Source organism: Equus quagga, chromosome 11 (genome assembly GCF_021613505.1).
Source record: "Equus quagga isolate Etosha38 chromosome 11, UCLA_HA_Equagga_1.0, whole genome shotgun sequence".
NCBI lineage: Eukaryota > Metazoa > Chordata > Mammalia > Perissodactyla > Equidae > Equus > Equus quagga.
This window is the reverse complement of record NC_060277.1, coordinates 91,429,733-91,450,191: the sequence shown is the minus strand read 5'-3', so window position 1 is coordinate 91,450,191 and position 20,459 is coordinate 91,429,733. Positions and strand designations below refer to the sequence as shown.

The 20,459-nt window shown below is 40.7% G+C and overlaps 1 protein-coding gene across 3 annotated transcripts in view; it reads right to left on the bottom strand.

Annotated features, from left to right (window-relative positions):
• The window catches only part of ZNF652 (zinc finger protein 652), a 52,194-nt gene extending 32,213 nt beyond the window's left edge, over positions 1 to 19,981 (bottom strand). The window contains exon 1 of one of the 3 annotated variants that reach the window (XM_046675128.1): positions 19,654 to 19,981. The gene's annotated coding sequence lies outside the window, so the exon portion shown is untranslated. The other 2 variants (XM_046675129.1, XM_046675130.1) reach the window with 2 other exon arrangements.
• Positions 19,982 to 20,459: the final 478 nt, after the last annotated feature.

Below are 20,459 nucleotides of genomic sequence, written 5' to 3'. Positions count from 1 at the left end.
TGGGGCCTGGGAAGACAGGATCAATAGAGAGAAGAAAGCTTTAGGGCACTCTAAGGGCAGAGAAGGAAGATCCAACAAAGAAGAGAGAAGAAACTGACAGTAAGGTAAGGGAAGCACTAAACTGCAGTGCACAGAAGCCAAGAAACTAAACACTTTTCAAGAAAGAACTGGTCACCTGTATCAAATGCTGCTAAAACACTGAGTAAGACAGAGAAATGTGACCACTGAATTTAGTGACTGAGTAATTCCTTGACAGGAAGCCCCCCTTGTCCTTCCAGCAGCCTCCTTCCTGGAAAAACATGGGTCTTGAGTTAGTATAATGGCTAAGGGCTCCGACCTGGGCTGAGTTCTGGAGCTCCCACTCACTAGCTGCGGGGCCTACGCAACCAGCCAGCCGTAGTGTGAAGGGGAGGGAATGGAGGCTGAGGAACAGAAGCTGGAATGGCACTCGAAATAGAGAAAAGGTCTGAGTTTGGTTTTTAAAGATGGGAGAGACTTGAGTCATGTTTAACTGCTGATGGGAGGGAACACCTCTTACCACAAAGAACTCCATCACAAGAAAACATTCTGGAATTCATTGTACTAGGAGGTTAGTTCATTAAGCTTTTAAAAATTATATACAGAAGAAAAGTATGATAAAGCCACAATCTTAAGCTCCACCTCATTTCAGAATATTATCAACCAAAAGAAAAAAGACAATACATTACAACATGTAGTAATAGCAAACGGTAAATGAAAAGTGCCTAATTTTCTCTTGTCTATACTATAAAGACGATACCAATACTACAACACAGATTCAAAGCGCTAAGCCACAAAAGCCCAGATATTTTAAAAGGAAATCTATAACACAGCTACCTAAAACTACTTGGAACATCCTCCTAAAACATGTCCTTTCAGTCTTCAATACTTTCTCAAATCTGAAGTATTTTTGCCCTTTGGTCTTATTGAAGAAATATGTTGTCTGGAGATAAGCTCTCTATAAACTTGGGTACAAGAACCACATAAGAAAATATTAAAACATTTTTATGTTCACTTCAGGAAATTCTAAAACTTAAAACCACTCCAAATTAAAATACGACCACTTCAAAGAAGAAGGGATAATTTCAAAGTTAAGACCAAAACAGCTTTTGATACAAACCACTTTAGGCTGCAGAAACAGTAACCTAGTTTCATTTTGAGTGTAGGGTTTGTTGCCCTCAAGGGATCTGCAACTTTCGAGAAAGATTTTTTCATTAAACGCCAGATAACAGGTAAAGCAGAGGGGGGTAAAAGAAATCAATACATCTTCATGCTACAACACAGCTCAACTCTTCAGATTAAAGGAAGAAAACCACGGTCCTTATGAACAACACACACACACACACACACACACACACACACATAGATGTATCATACCGACAAGCCTCTGTTAGTTATTGGTGACATAACACTAAAATTTTAACTCAAGGCTAAACTATGGAACATACGGCAATTTAACGATCTGCTTGTGAGAAGGAAAAACCCCTTAGAATCACACAAAATTATTCCTATTTGCTCCCTGGCCTGACAACTGGTCAGTAGTAACCCTAGCAGGGAAAGCTGACGGAAGATGTTCAAACATATAAAGGTTTTTTCCACATAGAATTCTAAATTACCTTCTCCCAGAATATGGTTCTCTATATTGAATTGAGTGACCGCATATTTCAGTAAGACAAAAATCCCAAACATGCACTTTCTGAATGAACAACCTGTTTCAAGACGTTATCTCCCCATAAACTCCAGAGAAGTTACTTTTAGGGTATAAAATAAATTAATTAGTAACAATACACACTTTAGATGTATATTTTAATGGCACTGGAATGTTTAAAAAACGAACCTATGAACAGCAAGGGCACTGAGCCCAAGAGGAAGTGAACAGACTCCTTGGCTTGTAGACAGATGAGTAGGTGGAGGAAACATTTATGTGGGGAGGATGATTTTTATACAATGCTTTTCTTAATCTAAAGAAAACCACAGCTCTTCACAATGTATGTGCTATAAACAGATGCAACAGGTCAAAAACCTGAATAAACACTTGTTTGCTTGCTTGCTTTCTGTTTTGTTTTCAATAACTTTTGACATAACCCAAATCCAATGAGTAGTCAAGATAATCAAGCCAACATGACCCAGCGGGTGGCCCAGTCAGAAGCCTGGGGACACATGACTAAGTGTAAGTCCCTTCACCCATTTATGCTGAAGAAAAGATTTTAATTAGTAATGTGGATTTTTATGTCATATCTTTAAATATACTTCCTTTACCAAAACCAAAGAATTTTCACACTAGTTTACATCAATGCAAATTTTCTATCACCACTTTCCGCAATATCTTTAAGAAACACGGCTACGGCAACCAAAGATAGTTCTGATCACAGAAACGTTGTTCAAGTAGTTTCTCCCTCCTCCCTCAGCTCCTCCCCACTAAAAAAACAAATTTACCTAAGAATCCCAAAGTTCTGTCAAATAAGTAGTAGTCTTTTATAAATGGACAAAACTACGGCCCACTAGTTAAAATGTGAGTCAGAGGGACTCTGAGCGAGCAAGAACTAGCTGGGTATATAACTGCTGTGCTCTTTTCTCCTGTAAAATGAAATCCGACCAGAGGATAGGCGACTTTTTTTGGAAGTGGAGGTGAAGGTTGGTGGTAGTATCTAGATATTCTAATGTTTTTACAAGGAACATGTGTTATTTCTATAATAAGCAAAACAACCAGTCCTAAACGTAAAGAATAAATGAACTCAAATTCATTTTCAACGTAAAAAGATCATTTAGATGCAAGTGTTGATGAAAAAAAGTTGAAAAAAAAGTACAAGCATAATGTAAGCATAAAAAACACTTAAAGTCTGCACCAAGCCTCAAAATATCAGCAGACTTTTGGTAACATTCAACAAATATTTATTGAACACCTACTGTGTGGGGTGCCACAGACATAACTGTGAACATGACAGATACGATCCCTGGTCTCAGGAGGCTTACAATACTGCAAAGTAGTTTATAAATAGGGTGACCATATGTCCTACTTTGATAGGCAAAGTCCTGGTTTATACCTGTTTCTCCCAGAGCAGTTACTAATAATGTCCCTACCACGTCTCCCAGTCTGGACAATAAATTATATGGTTACCTATTTAGGTGAAAACAAACAAACTACTGTTCCTACGGGGCTACATGTCTGTAAATGTATTCCTTTCTTTATTCATTTTATTCTTATTACACATTAAATTTTCTTAAATTATTAAAAACAACTCATTTTAGACATTCATCTCACTTTCTTTTTTTAAGATTTTATTTTTCCTTTTTCTCCCCAAAGCCCCCCGGTACATAGTTGTATATTTTTAGTTGTGGGTCCTTCCAGTTGTGCTATGTGGGACGCCGCCTCAGCGTGGCCTGATGAGCAGTGCCAAGTCCGCGCCCAGGATCTGAACCAGCAAAACCCTGGGCCGCCGAAGTGCAGCACGCGAACTTCACCACTTGGCCATGGGGCCGGCCCCCATCTCACTTTGATATATACCTTTTATACAATGAAATGAAAGATCTGCCTTAATCAAATAAGAGGAAATCAAAATCTGATTTTTTTTGAAGATTGGCACCTGAGCTAACATCTGTTTCCAATCTCGTTTTCTTCTTCTTCTTCTTCTTCTCCCCAAAGCCCCCCAGTGTGTAGTTGTATATTCTAGTTGTACGTTCTTCTGGTTGTGCAATGTGGGATGCCACCTCAGCACGACCTGAGATCTGATGAACGGTGCCATGTCCATGCCCAGGATCCGAACTGGCGAAACCCTGGGCCGCCAAAACAGAGAGCACGAACTTAACCACTCAGCCCCGGGGCCAGCCCCCAAAACCTGATTTTAGCACATCACAATGCAGAAATAAATCAAATAAGTAAAAAGTAAAAACCTTAAAGAATACAAGCCCTTTGAGGGCAGGCAGCTTTTTCTAAAATAGTACTTTAACATTCTAGCCTGTGTCTAGCTCAGTACTGAGAACATATTGTGGTTTCCACATATTTTCCCACCAAAAGGAAATGCACGAGGTGAATCTGGAACATCTTGTCACAATGGAAAGCAAGGAAGCCATCAAAGACTACCAGGGTTGTGTCAAAGAGACTCAGGAGCCAGCCTGATAAGCTCCTAATGGACAAAGGTAGGACAACTGAGTATCAACAAGGATTAGTAACAGTGGTGGAATGAAACACATCAAATACACTTAAATCCACTGGTCATTTTTAGAGGACGCTAAGAGAACCAACTCAGTCTCTCGAAAACTGCTAAGTGCAGGGCAAGAATCAAGCATTTGGTCTGCCATTCCTATCAGTTCTGTACCTTAAGGAAAATACTTGTTGAGGGGAAATTTCTTTCTGTAGTAAGCATTCCAGGTAATAACTGAAGAAGAAATTACAGTATTAGACATCATTTTGAAACCCCTAATGAATTAACAGACATAGGCAAAGATCATTAATGGCTGCTAACAGTACCAAAAAAGAAGCCACCAGCACTGTATGTCTCCTGGTGGAATTACATGCCACCACCTATTAAATAGTTCTACCCTACACCCACAAGAAAAACTGAACCTTAATCTGATCAAATCAGTAGATCTAAAGCCCAATTTACAGGAAATAAAAGGGGTTGAGGAACATATTAAATGACACCACATAGATGCAATTAGCAAAATCCAGACCATGGGAAACTATACAACAAGTAATCTGGATTCGTCAACAAAAACTGCAAGGCAAAAAAAAAAGAGAGGAAAGGAAGGAGAACCCATGGATTTAAAGAGACTTAACAGACACATTCACCAACTACCCTTCTTCGGATCCTAATTCAACCTTCTAGCATATGTCTGAATGTTAAAAAAACAAACAAAAAACAATTATGAGTCAGCTGGGAAACATAAACACCAAATGAATACTTAATGACATTCGGTAAGACTTTTAGAGTAACAATGGCATTGTTGTCTTTTTAAAAAAGAATTCTTATATTTATAAAAATATATATGTATATATGTATATATAATATGACGTCTAATTGCTTCAAAGTAATTGGAAGGAGGGGAGCGTAGTGAGGATGGATATATAGGAAACAAGATTGGCCACGTATTGATAATTGTTGAAGCTGGGAGACGAGTATACTAGGTTCATCATACTTTCTTTTTTTTTGTATTTGAGTATTTCTATAATATAAAAAGATTTTTTTCAAAAGCAGTATTACCTCTTTGGAAAGATCAGAAAGAATATCATAGTTTAGAAACATACAGGACATTATAACCTGATAACAATGAAGAGAAAAAGTATTTTATAACAACTACAACTAAATCTAAGTTAACTTTTTGATATGACTAAGGAATTACAGACAAAGTAAAACAAAGTGAAAAATCCTTCCGTATTATGACTATATTTAATTTTCTCTTTATGCAGCTTACATTTCATATCTCTAAAACTATAATGTAAGCAATATGGTATACTTATGATTTAATAAAACTTTAATCCCAATTATGCTATCACATAATGATCAAAAGTATAAAAGAAAAATTAAACATGTTAGAAGTAAAACAATTTGCCTAGTAAGACCATCACTCAGTCAAGATTAGAGTCCAACCTTCTGGACAGTAGCCACTACTGTATCCCAGACACAAATTCAACCTTTAATTTTTCAAGGATGGAACAATAAAACCAAACCAAAACTTCTTTGGTTTTCATGTGGAACTCACTATGTAGATCTGGCTACAGGTAAGGTGTTAGATCTGTATTGCTCGAGCGCATAGCTAATGTTTCAGTAGGCTCTGGTATAAAAGCTGCTTTCTATGTGCTCTCCAGCTAAAATACTACACATCACGTTCCACCACCCTCATATACATAGGTCCAACTAAGAGACCATTATCCAAAGAATATGTTTAGAGAGAGAGAGAGTTCAGAGCGAGCCGAAGACCGTTTTAGATGGTTTTCTGAATTTGCTGTACCATGGAGTACCCAGGTCTCTCTTCCTCCTCAGCCAGCGTTGTGGTGGTGGTGTTACCGTAAGCACAATGGTCTGAGGCATTTCACTGAATAAAACTCAGACGCACGCACAGGCCACAACCACAGCTCTCACCGTTAAACGAAAACCATCTTCCTCCTTCCCTGGTTTGCTCCCTCCATCCTGAGTCAGCAAATATCATGTATCCTCAATTCTAAACTGCACGTTTTTTTCTAAAACAAGAATGCTACATTCTTCTCCTCAGTTCTAGGATGGTATTGATTTGAAGTTCTTATTTTATGGCCAAGTCTGTGGAAGATCCAAAGAAAGCAGCTACAGCCTCTGACTGAGGCACCGAATCTCATGTTCACTTCTGGCTGTTCCCTCTACCTTACCCCAGTATCTGATGAACCAAGCCCTGTTTTTAAAAACTGCCCCGCCCTCCCTGTTCCAACTGCTAACATAACCTCCCAATACCAGGCGCTCATCACCTTATACACAGATTCTAACCTTTCTGACTCCCTCTTTCAAACCACTTTACACAGTGATCTTCTGAACTACATTTTCCTAAAGAATCTGGATCATGTAACTCTCTAGCTACAAAACCTTTCTTGGTCTCTGGAGCCTTGGAATAAAGTACAACTCCTTATTAGCAAAGCATTCAAAAACGTCCCCCCATCTGAGCCCAACTGACTTCTTCAACAGCCAGCTGACGTGGCTCCCACGTCCTCCTCTCCCACCGCACATCCTTGGCTTTTTCTACCTCTAAATCTTTGACTATGCCATTCGTTCCTTCTACCTGGGACACCCCCTCCAACCCCGCACACACAATTATAAAATCCTAGACATCTTTCAAGAGCCAGCTCAAACGCACCTTCTTCTTGAAGCGTTTCTTGATCACCATTTTTGTTTCCTAGAATGCTTAAGGATTTCTTTTCTTTTTAAAAAATATGGTACGCTAATGGAAGGAATACTTAAGAATTCCATTTAGGCTGGGAGGAAAGTGATTTTTAAAAATCCATACCTACTTGATGTTGCCAATTTCTTCCTCCTCTTCCATAAACTAAACTGTTTCAAGGAATGATTCAAATGCACATAGTGGGTTTGGATGCCATCGTTTGCCCCAGGAGGGGTTCTTTACAGTAGCGAGTGCTGAGTGAAAAATACCCACGTACGACTCTATCCTTAACAGTATTCTGCCTCAAGGCCAGAATCTTCCTCCTTCAAGAACCATATAATATTTAAAGTCCCTCAGAGCCAGAAATTATGGACAGTGAAACCATCGGCATACTAGACTCGTGACCATTACTTAAGATTAACAGTCCAGTTCATTCCCTAGTAAATAAAAGGTGGCTATTTTCCACATGCTCCTGGAGACAGGGATTCGTAACTGTGCTGAAAAGGGTACCACTGGTGAAGAGCTACACTCATCAATGTTATAAATGTTTCTGCACAGAGCACAAGAAGGGTGGGGAAAAAGATCTTCAACCCTACCCCAAAAGGGCCTTGGGCAGAACTGTCTGTGAATGTCAAAAGATAACTTTCAAAGGTAACTTAAATTTGTTTAAACAAATACAGAGATCTTGATATATTATAAACAGTATATACATATGTACAATGCATGACTAAAATTTATCTATGAACAGATAGTCAGTCTTATTTAAGTACAGAATTTAAAAGCCTGATTTAGGGGCCTGCCCTGGTGGTCTGGCAGTTGAGTTTAGTGCACTCTGCTTCAGCAGCCAAGGTTTGGTTCCCAGGTACGGACCTGCACCAGGGCATGGACCTGCACCACTGCTCCATCAGTGGCCACGCTGTGGCAGCAGCTCACATGCAAAATATAGGAGGACTGGGAACAGATGTTAGCTCAGGGCAAATCTTCCTTAGCAAAAATGAATGAATGAATGAATGAATAAACAAATAAATAAATAAATAAATAAAACATTGATTTAGGACATTTCCAAACAGGAAAAGGATATTAGTTGAAAAACTACTGAAATCTGAGTTAAATTTGGGGTTAAGCTGATATAGCAATATTGTAATATATTGGTAATATACCAGTGTTGGTCTCTTAGTTTACATAAGACTTTACAATAAGGGGAACTGGATGAGGGGTATTCACGTATTCTCTTTGCAACTTTTTTGTAAATCTAAAACTATTCCAAAATTTAAAATTTGAAATTTTTTAAGAAGAGAACCTACTGGGATAACACAAATTAAGTTATAACCACTTTAATTAAAACATTTTATTCGAATTTAAAAAGTTGCTTTATCAGTTTATTTTTCTCAAGGCATTGTTTTTAAACTGACTTTTTTTAAGCTTTGAAGTTTTCTCAGGTTTACGTGGTAAGGACTATCAATTAGCAAATGGGCTGGATTTTTTCAGCAGGATCCACATACAAACATGTAGATATGTTTTCTGGCTTAAATCCCCAACTGGCTAATGCCAAGATAAGCTAACTGACTTCTGACACTAACTGGCATGGCCAACTAGAGCTCGTAATGCTATGTGAATATGGAATAACCTTCCTTGGAGCAGTTCAGTACTATTTTCCTAAGTGTGAAATGTGCACATTTTTGGATCTCGTTATCAAGAATTCAGCATTAGAACATATTAGCAGAAACATAAAAAGATACGTATACAAGGGCATTGATTACAGCACTATTTAATATAACAAAAAACTGGAAACATAAATAACACACAGACTTACTGGCATACTATGTAGCCATCCAAATCATGATACAGGTTTATATTAACTGACACAGAAATATGTCCAGATGAAACAAAAAGACTAAAGAACATGTGGGAAGGAGATCATGCAATCTCATTAGGTAAAGCCATGCTTGCACGTATATGCACATGGACATGCATGTTGAGAGCTATCTCAGAACAGGGCTCAGGGTGGGGAAGGAGACACTGCTATTTTTTTCTTTATATTTTTCTGTAATCTTTAAATAGTTTTAAATAAGCATGTAAATTTTTAGAAAAATAATAAAGCTATTCTTTTTAATGCTATATAGAAACAATTTCTTTCTCACTCAAATGAGACACTAAGGAGAAGTACCTAAACGTGTAATCAAAAAAAAAAAAAATTGATCCCTATTATGACAGAAAATGGCAAAATAGTTATTAAACTTACTGTAAACTATAACCCTAGAAAGGTAAAAACATCAGACACTAGCCAAAAAGACTCTAGGTTGTCGATGTTAACTGCAACATTAGCTACACAATTTTAGCATATAGACATGACACACACCATCACAGTATTATTATGTTTAGCTCCAAAGGATAAATTATAGTTATAAATATCTAGTTATTTCATATGGATTCTGTTTATAAATATGTATACTGCTTACAACGTTTGCACTTTAGCTGACCAGATGAGTCAATAGATTTTTTTGCACAAACACTAATCTGTCCTCTTGCCAAGGGTGTCTCTTTCCCTACCAAAGAACTCGGGAGCTGTAAGAGAACTTATAATGCATTCAATATTGTCTATTATATGAGAGATGAGAAAACAAGAGGCTCAGAAAAGTTAAATGGCTTCTCTAAGGTCAACAGTTAGCTGATGGCAGAACTGGGTCTAGCACCCAGATTCTGGTCATAAGTCTCAAAATAAATTATTTCTACATACCTATGAGAATGGCTAAAATAAAAAATATTGACAATATCAAGTGCTGACAAAGATGCAGAACAACTACTGGAACTTTCATATGTTTCTGGTGGGGGTGCAAAAGAGCAGAGTCACTCTGGAAAACAGTTTGGCAGTTTCCTCTAAAGTTAAATATACACGCCGCATGACCCAGCAACCCCACTCCTAGGTATTTACTCTAGAGAAAAGAAAACTTATATTCACCCAAAAACCTGTCCATGAATGTTTATAGCGGCTTCTGTTCCTAATCATCAAAACCTGGAAACAATCCAAATGTCCTCCAACTGGTGATAATCTGTGATACATGCACACGATGGAATATTACTTGGAAATAAAAAGGAGCAACTGTTGATACACACAAAAACTTGCATGAATCTCAAAGGCATTATACCCAGTGAAAAAAGCCAGTCTCAAAAGGTTACATACTGTATGATCCCTCTTATATAACTTTCTCCAAAGACAATACTGGAGTAATGGACAACAGATGAACGGTTGCCAGGGCAGAGGATGGGGAAGGGTATGAATGCAAAGGGATGGTAAGAGGGAGTGTTCTGGGGTGATGGAACTGTTCTGTATCCTGATTGTGGTGGTGGTTACATGAATCTATACATGTACTCATATTCTTAGAAATGTACACACACGAAAACGTCAGTTTTACTGAATGTTAATTTAAAAATTAAAACAAATGGGGGCCAGCCCCTTGACCGAGTGGTTAAGTTTGTGCGCTGTGCTTCAGCCCGGGTTCATCAGTTCAGATCCTTGGCACAGACCTACACACCACTCATCAAGCCATGCTGTGGTGGCATCCCACATAGAAGAACTAGAATCACTTACAACTAGGATATACAACTATGTACTGGGGCTTTGGGGAGGAAAAAAAAATTAAAACTGACTTAGTCTCTGGTTTCTAAACCCAGAAATATTTATGAATTTTTAAATTCTATTTTTTAAAATTAATTTTCAATTAGCAAAATAAAATGATCTAATGGGTCTTTTCTTACAAAATCCCAATGCCAAGAAAAGAATACATTCAACTTGGCAGGTTACATAACCTTACTTTGTCTCTATTTCCCTGTTGGTAAAATGGGGTAATAATACCTACTTCAAAGGGTTATATGAGGATTAAATGGTAAATGCTATGTAAGGGTTTGTTAATAAACAAATAGACATATACACTATATCTAACTTTGGGTATAGAAACGAAAGACACCTCCAATCAAGTAACTTCTAAAGTTCGTCTCTGGAGACTGCTTTCCTGATAGAGCTGTCTCTGAAATACAGCCCAGCCCAGAGTCTGATTTTCACACAGGGGTAAACTACATTCACTACAGAGTCCTTGCTGTATTTTTATTCTGTAACCACTCTACACAAGTAACTTATTGTTTAAACCAGGCTCTGTGTTAAAGAAGGTTAGACTATAGAAAAGTCTGTCTACATATTCATTAACCCTCTCAGTTCTACCTAACTTAATGAATAGACAGGTAGACAGTGTATGCATGCGTGCATGTGTGTGTTTATGAAGCAACAGTAGGTGTACCACCTATTAGAAGACCATAGCTTAAATGCTGGGCAGGAGGAGGATCCAACCTCAATCCTTCCAGAGGTTCGAGTAGTTAAGACTTACCCGTCTATATGGAGCAAGTAAGGTCATATATATATTGATTTCCTTCATGCCACATTTCTTTGCTCTCTACCTCAAACTCATACCTCTAAGCATAGCTTTTAATTTTATCACTTCCCCCACCCCCATTTAACCCAGTAAGCATTTGCTTAGCACCTACTTCAAGAAAACGTTTTTTGTTAAGCACTATATAAGGCAGTGATTTTCAAACTGCCTGTCCCAGTCCAATCTTTAAAAATGAAACAGAAGAATGAAAAATAAGAGACTGCCTCACAGATAGTAAGGGTCAGTACTGCCTCACGAAGCTTGTGTTTCGGGTGGGGGTGGGGGTATGAACGTGAGTGACACCCTCGGGCACACACACGCTGCTTCTTACTGTGGATCATGGTCAGAAAGTCTGAGAAACAGTGCTGCGGGGAATTAAATAAACAACAGGGCTCGAGCTAGAACAGTCTGACCCTGCAACAGCTGGCCTCTGTGGACACGTCTCGTACTGCTCGCCGCACCACCTGACTTTAGAGACATAAGTCATCTCTAAAGGAAAAGAAAAATCTGACTTTCCATTTGAGGTGACCAAAAGGTTGAGGAGAGGCTGGAAGGCAGAACAAACTCTCTGTTGAATACTGCTGTGATATCTGACAAGTTGGAATAGATGCAGAAGACCATACCTTCTTTACTACTACCTGGAAGGAAGAAACTAGCCTTTTGAAATTAGAAAATAGTTTTTCTACTATGCATATATTTTCCAAATTTAATTTAAATATTTTCTCACTTAGCAATATTAAGGATTTTTTTAACTTACCATATTATACAAGATTTAGACATATTTTATGTCAAACAACCAAATATTTTCTTTTAGAGCAGAGTAAGATATACATTAGGATCATAAAAGTAAAAATGTATCTGCTTTTGAAAAAACTACACCCCTAAAAGTCTTTGCTTTGATAATATATATAAAGACTTTCTCTTTGTGAATAGCCTTTTAGATAAGAGTTATATTCCAAGATAATCTGGCTTTACTCACTAGGAGACTATAAATAGCCTATTTTTAAAAAGATGACTCCTCCACTAAAACTATACCAAAATCAGTCTTCATATTTAAAATCCACTACTATTTAGAAAATTATGTAGCTTATTTCTTCTCCAGACTAGATAAACTGAGTTTCACGTGCTAAATCTAACTAAGTCAATGCTAAAATTGCTACCTGTCCAGTAGCATCAGTTTAGGCAAGCTGCTTTATAGCAGGGGCTCTCAGCCTCAGCACAGCTGGCATTTTAGACCAGATACTTCTCACTGTGGGGCACAGTTCTGTGCACTGGAGGATGTTTAGCAGCATCCTGGGCTCTACCCACTAGATGCCAGCAGCACACCCTGGCCCCACTCGTGACAATTAAAGATATCTCCAGACATTGCCTAATGTCCCCTGGAGGCAAAATCACCCGTGGTTGAGAACCACTGCTTTACAGGTTTATACTTTAGTCATTATTTCCATGTTTGGGCAAAAAGAGGGGGGAAATGACATTACTGCAATTAAAGCAAAAGATCTGATCAAATGCAGTTTTTAATAGAAACGACAATGCCTTAGCAGTTGTTAAAGTGCAGGGGTACACACAATTACGTACCACCAACCAACCGGTTGACAAGTCTAACAAATTTCAAAGTACGCAAAACAAGGTTCACTATATTTAAGTAAGTTCTTCATGTTGCTATTTGCTTAAAACTTTGGGTTTCAAAAAGTTTGAATATACAGCCATTATAAAAAGTACATTAAATAAAAACTTTTAATAATTAGCAATGCAAGAAGGATTGTGATTTCAATCTTACGAAATGAGTCAGTAAAAGAAATACTCAGCAGTTACAAAAACAAATCTCTCAAGAGTTGTAATTATTTTTAACACATTTTCCATCATTTTTAACCCCTCTTTAATCGAAGGATAAAAGAATATGGAGTTTGCTCTTAGGTTGACTGGGGAATTCTCTTAATACTGTGAAAATTCCAGCTAGATCTTTGAGAATGTACTAAAAAAATGGTTTGAAGTTATTTTGCCCCACTAAATATTTCAATATTTTCTTTAAAATAGGACACTATAGTTTTCCTATAGATCAGCTAGGGGATACTTTTCAAATTAAAAAAAATTATTTAATAGGTATACATTCACATGGATCAAAAATGTTAAGTACAGAAGAGAACATAGTGACTAGAGCAGCATTACTCACAATAGCCCAAACCAGAAACAACCTAAATGTCCATCAATGGTAGAATGAAAAATAAAGTATGACATACGCATATAATGGAATATTATATGAGAATAAAAGTAATTATTGTTACACCAACAAGATGGGTGAATCTTATAGTTTTGAGCTAAGGAAGCACACACGAATGAGTATATACTGTATTCCACGTACATGTCGCTTAGAGAGTTTCCATAGCAATCCATCAAGAGTTTCCCTCATTCTTTTTGTACCTATATAAAATGTATTCTATTGTATGAATATACTCTAATTTATTTAACCACTTCTACATTGATGCACATTTAGGTTTTGCTGAGTTAACTTAAATGAATATATCCTAAAAAGAAAACTGTAGGGCTCTCTCCCAGGAGGCTCCCTCAGGCACGGTAACGTCAAACCCCAGCTCTGGTAGTGTATCAACACAGGAAAGATCCCTGGGCATCTGAGTCACAGTCTTAAGAGGAATTGGGAAAAAATACAGATTTATCCACAAAATTGAGCTCAAACGCTCGTTGCCACCCCCTTAAAAAAAAACAAACAGAAACACTTTACCATGTGTTTCAATACTCATAGGCCACTAATATTACTTCAGATATACTAAAATGATACATTCAAAACAGTTCCTAAGGGTCTAGTTATCAATCTCATTTTGTAGGTCACACGGTCTAATTAGGAAGTTACATTCCATCGCATCCCAAACTCAATCAAAATTCCAAAGCTGAAAAGCATAAATGTGTTACAGACTATACTCCCCACTAGCATCAAAGATGAAAGGAATCACCCAATGCCGTGCAAACGCCATGCATCTTTGGGAAACCCAGCTAAGAGTCATAACCCCGTGGTGCCACATGCACAGTAAAGACAAGAAATCAGACTTGGGAGCCGTTCTCCGCATCATTTCCATTTCTGTTCTCTTCCAATGATCCCTTCTGACCACGCACTGACTGGGTTATCAAGAAACTGACAGAAGCAACTAGCTATCTGCTAGACCATTTAATCAGAAAAAATAATAGTTAAAAAAAAAATAGCACCCACCCCCCCCATCAAGAAAAAGTTTACTTAGCAAAATGTACTACAGTCAAGAAAAAAACAGATAACTCAATCATCTAAGTTTTGTTTAGTCAGCCTGGGTCCACATAGAATAAGTGCTGCTATTATTCTATATTCTGGCCAAGATTACGTTTTTTCAAGAGTCCTGCAGAAATCTAAGGCGAGTCTAAGAACATTATTTGCCAATCCCTCTTTATCAGCAACCCAATACTAGCGACTGATTCCAATGATGGGCAAGCCCGTAGGTGGCTCAATAATAAAAGAAAATAAGGATTAGCAGATTCCCTTGAAGTAAACCCCAGTGCATTACTCATGTGTCTCCCTTATCTGAAAAGTCTCTAGGTAACTCTAGTGGGTTCACAGACTTATCACAGCGATATCCTGCAAAAATGACAGAAGAGTTTAATTCTATAGAACTCAAGAAATCCTACTTTAAAAACTCTATGCACTGAATAAAACTATATTCATGCCCTTGAATCTACTTTTCAAAGAAATCGATCTCTTAAACTCTGTTTAAAAAGGAAGTAGATAATGTCATATTTTACCTTAAAACTGCCTTTTTGGCTAAAAACAAGGCTAGGAACTACACACACAATCCATAAGCATAGGTCTAAAGTGGAGAGTCGACAAAATCTGACAGGTAAAGGGACCTTATTTTCCTCTCCTTTACCTACCAAAGCGAAAATGTCTAAGGTACTCAAACCTGCAGCCCTAGTAACAGTTTATGATCTAACCGCAGAGGAGCAATGGGAATTCTTGAAGAGAAAACATTCACCAGAGTTTTTAAAAATCAAAAATAACTGCTATGTAAACAAACAGATTAACTAAAATAAGCATCTGATGTCTTCACTGATTCTACCAAGCACTTTACGGATTGCATTAACCATGAAAATTTATACAAGGCTTTGCACGTGATTCATCTCTGGACACAGAACTCATTGAGATATGTTAATGTACTAAAACACCCCTTTCACCACATAAGCTCTGAATAGGCTTAAAACAAGCACAGCCTGTGGGTAACACTGTAGAATTTGGAGCTAAGTTTTATTGTCTCCACCAAGTTCAGCCAGCCATAGAGCAACAAATCAAAGTTCCAATAAGCACACTGCACCTGCAAGACTTAGGTATGCTCCAAGTCAAATATTTGCAATTTTTTCAGCCCAAATCTGCACAAATGAAAGCATGCAGATCACAGTGCCAAACTTCTAAATCTTACAAGCCAAAATGATCCGTAGTTTCACTCCCGCATCACCCATGTCTTAGCATTTATTGAGTCCTTAATACGTCCATGTGCCAGGAACTGTGCTAGAAGCTTGCAGGTATTATCCCTAATCCTCATAACAAATCCCATTCTGCTGACGAGGAAACTGAGAACGGAGAGGTCAAGATGACTTGCCCAAGCCCATAAAGCCAATAAATGGTGGAGCTGGGATGCAAACCTAGTTCTCTGCCTGGCTCCAAAGAACTGTCTTCCTGATCTTCTTTCAGCTAAAGTCACTAACTGCAACACCAGTTCACCTCTATCGAAGTAAATTCCAGTGCTGTCTGAAATGATGACAACAGCTGAGAAAAACATCATACCTAAAACCATAGCACAAGACCCAAGAGGTCCCAGCAAGGAAATACTGTCACCTCCTTTGGAATAACTAGTTCCAATGGCTATGATTCAAAATACAAGAGAATCCACAAGTTTTTTCTGTTGTTGGCTGTCTCTCAACTGACTTTTTAGAACAAGGGAAATGAAACTCAGGAGTACATTCACATTTTTGGTGAAATTAACCAAAACCCTTGAGAAAAGGGTGGGTTTTTCTTAACAATTCACTTTTACAGTTTACTTCTTCGACAGGCTTCAGACACTCAAAAACAAAATCACATCAGTAGCATTACTAATCAACTTTTTTCTACAGACTTGAAAAGTATTTTTCTTACCACACTACAAGATTACTTCCCATATTTAAGAGCAGAAATGGAAACAGCTCCGGGTGTCACGAATCAGATCTTGAGGCCACAGTTGCAGAAAGTAGGTGCTGTTTCCCTTGAGTAGGAGCTGCTGAGCTGAAACCTCCTAAGGGAAGGGTGTCTGAAGAAGACTGCTGAAGAAACTAAAGCAAGCTTGTATTAATGAGAGTGAGCTGCTGGCACCACTACTCCTTAAGCGTTTCATTGCTGTGCAATTGTTTTCCAGTTTCCAAGTTCTGAATCTGGCAGAGAGAATGCTGCTCTCACAGCCATCTGTGTTACATGATCAGCTGTTGTGTGGTGTGTGGGTGTTTAAATAGGTAAGCGACTGGTTAGAAGAGGTTCTGCAATATTAAATTAAGGAAGCACAATGTCCCCTGAGATTTTAAAGATCTGTCACATTCAACGCTGACAAAGAAAAGTAACATATTTGCAACTTTGAAAATGGTTTGGGTTTAGGATAGGCAAATAATTTCCGACAATAAAACTTCAGGCATGACATGAACAAAAATATAACCTGTAATGTAAGCCACTTCAAGCATGTTTATTAGATAATAAAAATACATGTTATTTGCAATCTCAGCGTGCTTTCAAACTCTGTAGCATACACAGCATAATTATTAGAATGAATGCTGTTCTTCAGGTGTGTGGAACAGGTTCCATGCAAGATTCCAAGGCTCCTTTGCCTCCCAAAAAGCTGTTCATACCATGAACTCCTTAGCCTCAGGACCCCCAAAATGCAAAAAATATGAAGGTCTCGAAGGATTCTTTAAGTGAAAAATATCGTCAGAACCGTAAGCTCCTGGAGAGCTGGGGACTGTGCTTCCTGAATGCCACTGCCCATCATGGCTCTATCGCAAGGTGGAATAAATGTCTCTTGATTGAAATATGATCAGAAGGCAAAAGCTGGGTGCAGAGTGATCTAAATCAGAATAGCTGATATGTATCCCCTTGTTATTGATAGAATGGTGTCACCTCCCTAGTTCTAGATTCTAAACACAGGGATTGACTGCCCTAACTACAATGAAAATGCTTCCATTGAAACACAATTTAAAAATGGATGATTCTGACGGTAATTCCACCCGGAATATAGACACGAAATCACACTTAACAAAGTTGAAAAAATCTTCTTCACAAAGGAGGTGCTCTACTACAGGAATCATAAAGTCTTCTTTTAAGAGATCAGATCAACCTCAACCAACACTTAAAGATGCCAGATAGGCATCATGAAACAGACCACTGACGCTGCTGTTGAAATCTGCTACGTTTAGAAAACAGTGCAAGGAACACTATCACTTGGTCAAATTTAGACAGATTACTTTGACTCCAATTTTAAGTTTTTCTGAAACTCACATATATCTCCTTCACAGGAAGACAGGGAAAGGATACCTAACAGTTACCTAACTCACTGTAATCAAAGAAGAAAACACAAAGATACATATATAATCTACTTTGTTGCTTATTGCTCAGGAGCCAAGTAATGCCAATCCTTAAGAGGAAACAAAACAAAACAAAGTAAAACACAAAACTCAAGTTCCTTTCACTTTTGCATAAGACAGGTCTTACCCCGAGGTCTCAGAACGGGCTTCAAGATGACCTTAAATGCAGACAAAATCACGTATGTCTATTTCAGGGAGAACAGGGCCCCAAAGAACGGCTAAGAACCGCTGAAGCAGACATTTCCAGGATCACTAAAACTCATCCGTGAACATTTTAAACAGAATTATACTACAGGTAGTGCCTATCTGAACGCATGTGCACAGTCCTGATACAAACCACCAAGCTGCCTGCCAGCACTGCCCATCACAGTACAGCTCACCACTCTCAAATCAGCCCCACAGGGGAACATCACCTGCGTTCGGCACGCGCACACACACACACACACACACACACACACACGCCAGCCACAGCAGCTCTCCATTCCCTAAGCATACACATGTTGTCAACAAAGCATGTTGCTAGTTGCCATTCCCAGAACAATACGGGCCTGGCCATTTCTGGAAAAAAAATACAGACATTCTTCCCAAAATATTACCCTATTTATTTACCATGCCTTGACCAAAGATGTTAAACATTACTACAAAACAAATAAAATTCCCACGCACCCTATGTACCTCATTAACCGGGGAAAAAAAGCATCACTCAGGTATTACTGAGGGTACACGGGAGATGCACATAAGATTAGTACTATGAGAATGAGGCTTGAACATGAGGACAATCAAAGATAGACTCACGCAGGCACATCCTGAGAACATGGTTGTGGAAAGCACCCTTTTCCAAAGGCAAAAGCACATTCCTTTGACTGGCACAAGCCATTCCTGACAATGGATTCGCGATGACAGGGGTTGCTCTGCTCGGCAATCAGGAAGTGTGTGTGTGTGTGTATGTGTGTGTTGTGGGGGAGGGATGTACTAGATGCCATCAAAGACTGGCCCTCTTCAAAGAGCATATGGGATCTTAAACCGTGAAGACAGACTTCGAGGGTGAGGCAGGGGCATTTATCATTTCTACTGGATTTATCATTTCTACATTCTCTCGACAATGAACAGGTTATATGCAGATATAACGGGGGTGTCACTACCTTTAATGTCTCTCATCTAACAATCTTAAGTAGAGCCTGATTGGAGGGGAGGAGAGGGTGGGGGTGGAGAAAGGTCTGCATTACCCTCTGGGGTGAATGTTGAGCGGGTGTACACTAGATGCATTTTATCTCGGGCGGCACAATACTCCCGGGGGCTGGAGGTTTGAGCACAACCGCAGGGCGGGGGAGGCAGTGGGTGTAAGCCACCAGCTGCAGGGCACGAGAATGCTCGCAGGAGGACCGGTGCAAGCCTCCCCTCGGCCCGCTAACCCGTGCAACCCCAGCCTCCCCTCGGGCCTCGGGCGAGCAGACTTTCTCTGCAAAACTGGAGCCCAGCCCGGGTCCGAGAGAGAGGGCGCGAGGGGGCAGAAGCGGGCGCCCCGGGCCCAGGCTCGGGGCCAGAAGAGCGCAGCGCCCCGGGCCTCCGCGCCGGATGGGGGCTGCTCCGGCCTAGCGCACGCAGCTGCCTCGGCGAAGGGTTATCCCGGCGCCCAGAGCCCTGGCCGGCCCGGCGGGCTGCAGAGAGGAAGGGCTGCGGCGAGGGGCGCAGCCGCGACGCTGGCGTGTGCGTGGGGGCAGGGGCTCCTACTCACCCGGGCCGGCCGCCTCCGCCTCCGCCGCCCCGACCGCCGCCTCGGCGGTCCATCCCTGCGGCGGGGCCCTGTAGCCGCGGCGCTCGAGTAACAACCGCCGGCCGGGCCGGCCCCTCCCCCCCGCCCAACGTCTGTCCTCAGGGCCGCTCCGCAGACCCGGCCTCGGCCGCCGCCGCCGCCGCCGCCGCCGCAGAGCTACGTGGCCGCCGCTCCGACGTCTCGCGACTCCCTTCCGAGCGCGCGAGGGCGAGCGGGGCCGGCGGGGCGGGCGGCGCGCGGGGAGGGAGGCAGGGGAGGGGGTGTGCGTGTGTGGATGTGTGTGCGGAGAGGGGGCAGGGAGGGAGGGCGAGCGGCGGCGAGAGCGCGCGCGCGCCCGCGGCCCTTTCCCTCCCCGGCCCCCCCCGCCCAACAGGGATCCCGACACCTCCCTCTGCCCGCCCCCCTGGCATCCCGGCCGCTGGGCGCGGCGGCGCGCATGCGCAGCCCCTCGGGCCGCCCCGGCGCACCTTTTCTCCCTCCTGCCACTGTGCGAGCGCCCCGCCGCCCACAGAACCGCCGACTCCCGCTCCACCCCCGCCCTCCCCCCACTCCGCCCACTCCCGAGCGCCCAGGTAAAGGCGTGGGCTGCGCGTGCGCACCGCTCTCCCGGGGTCTGGGGGCGTGGTTGCTGAAAGGAAGGCAAAACCGAGAAGGGGAGGGAGCTTTGGGCAGGGGGTGTGGGACTGCGCGAAATCCGGGGCGGGTTAGGATTAGGGAAAGGTAAAGAGAGGAGAGGAGGCCGAAAGTAGAAAAGTAGGCCCAAGAGA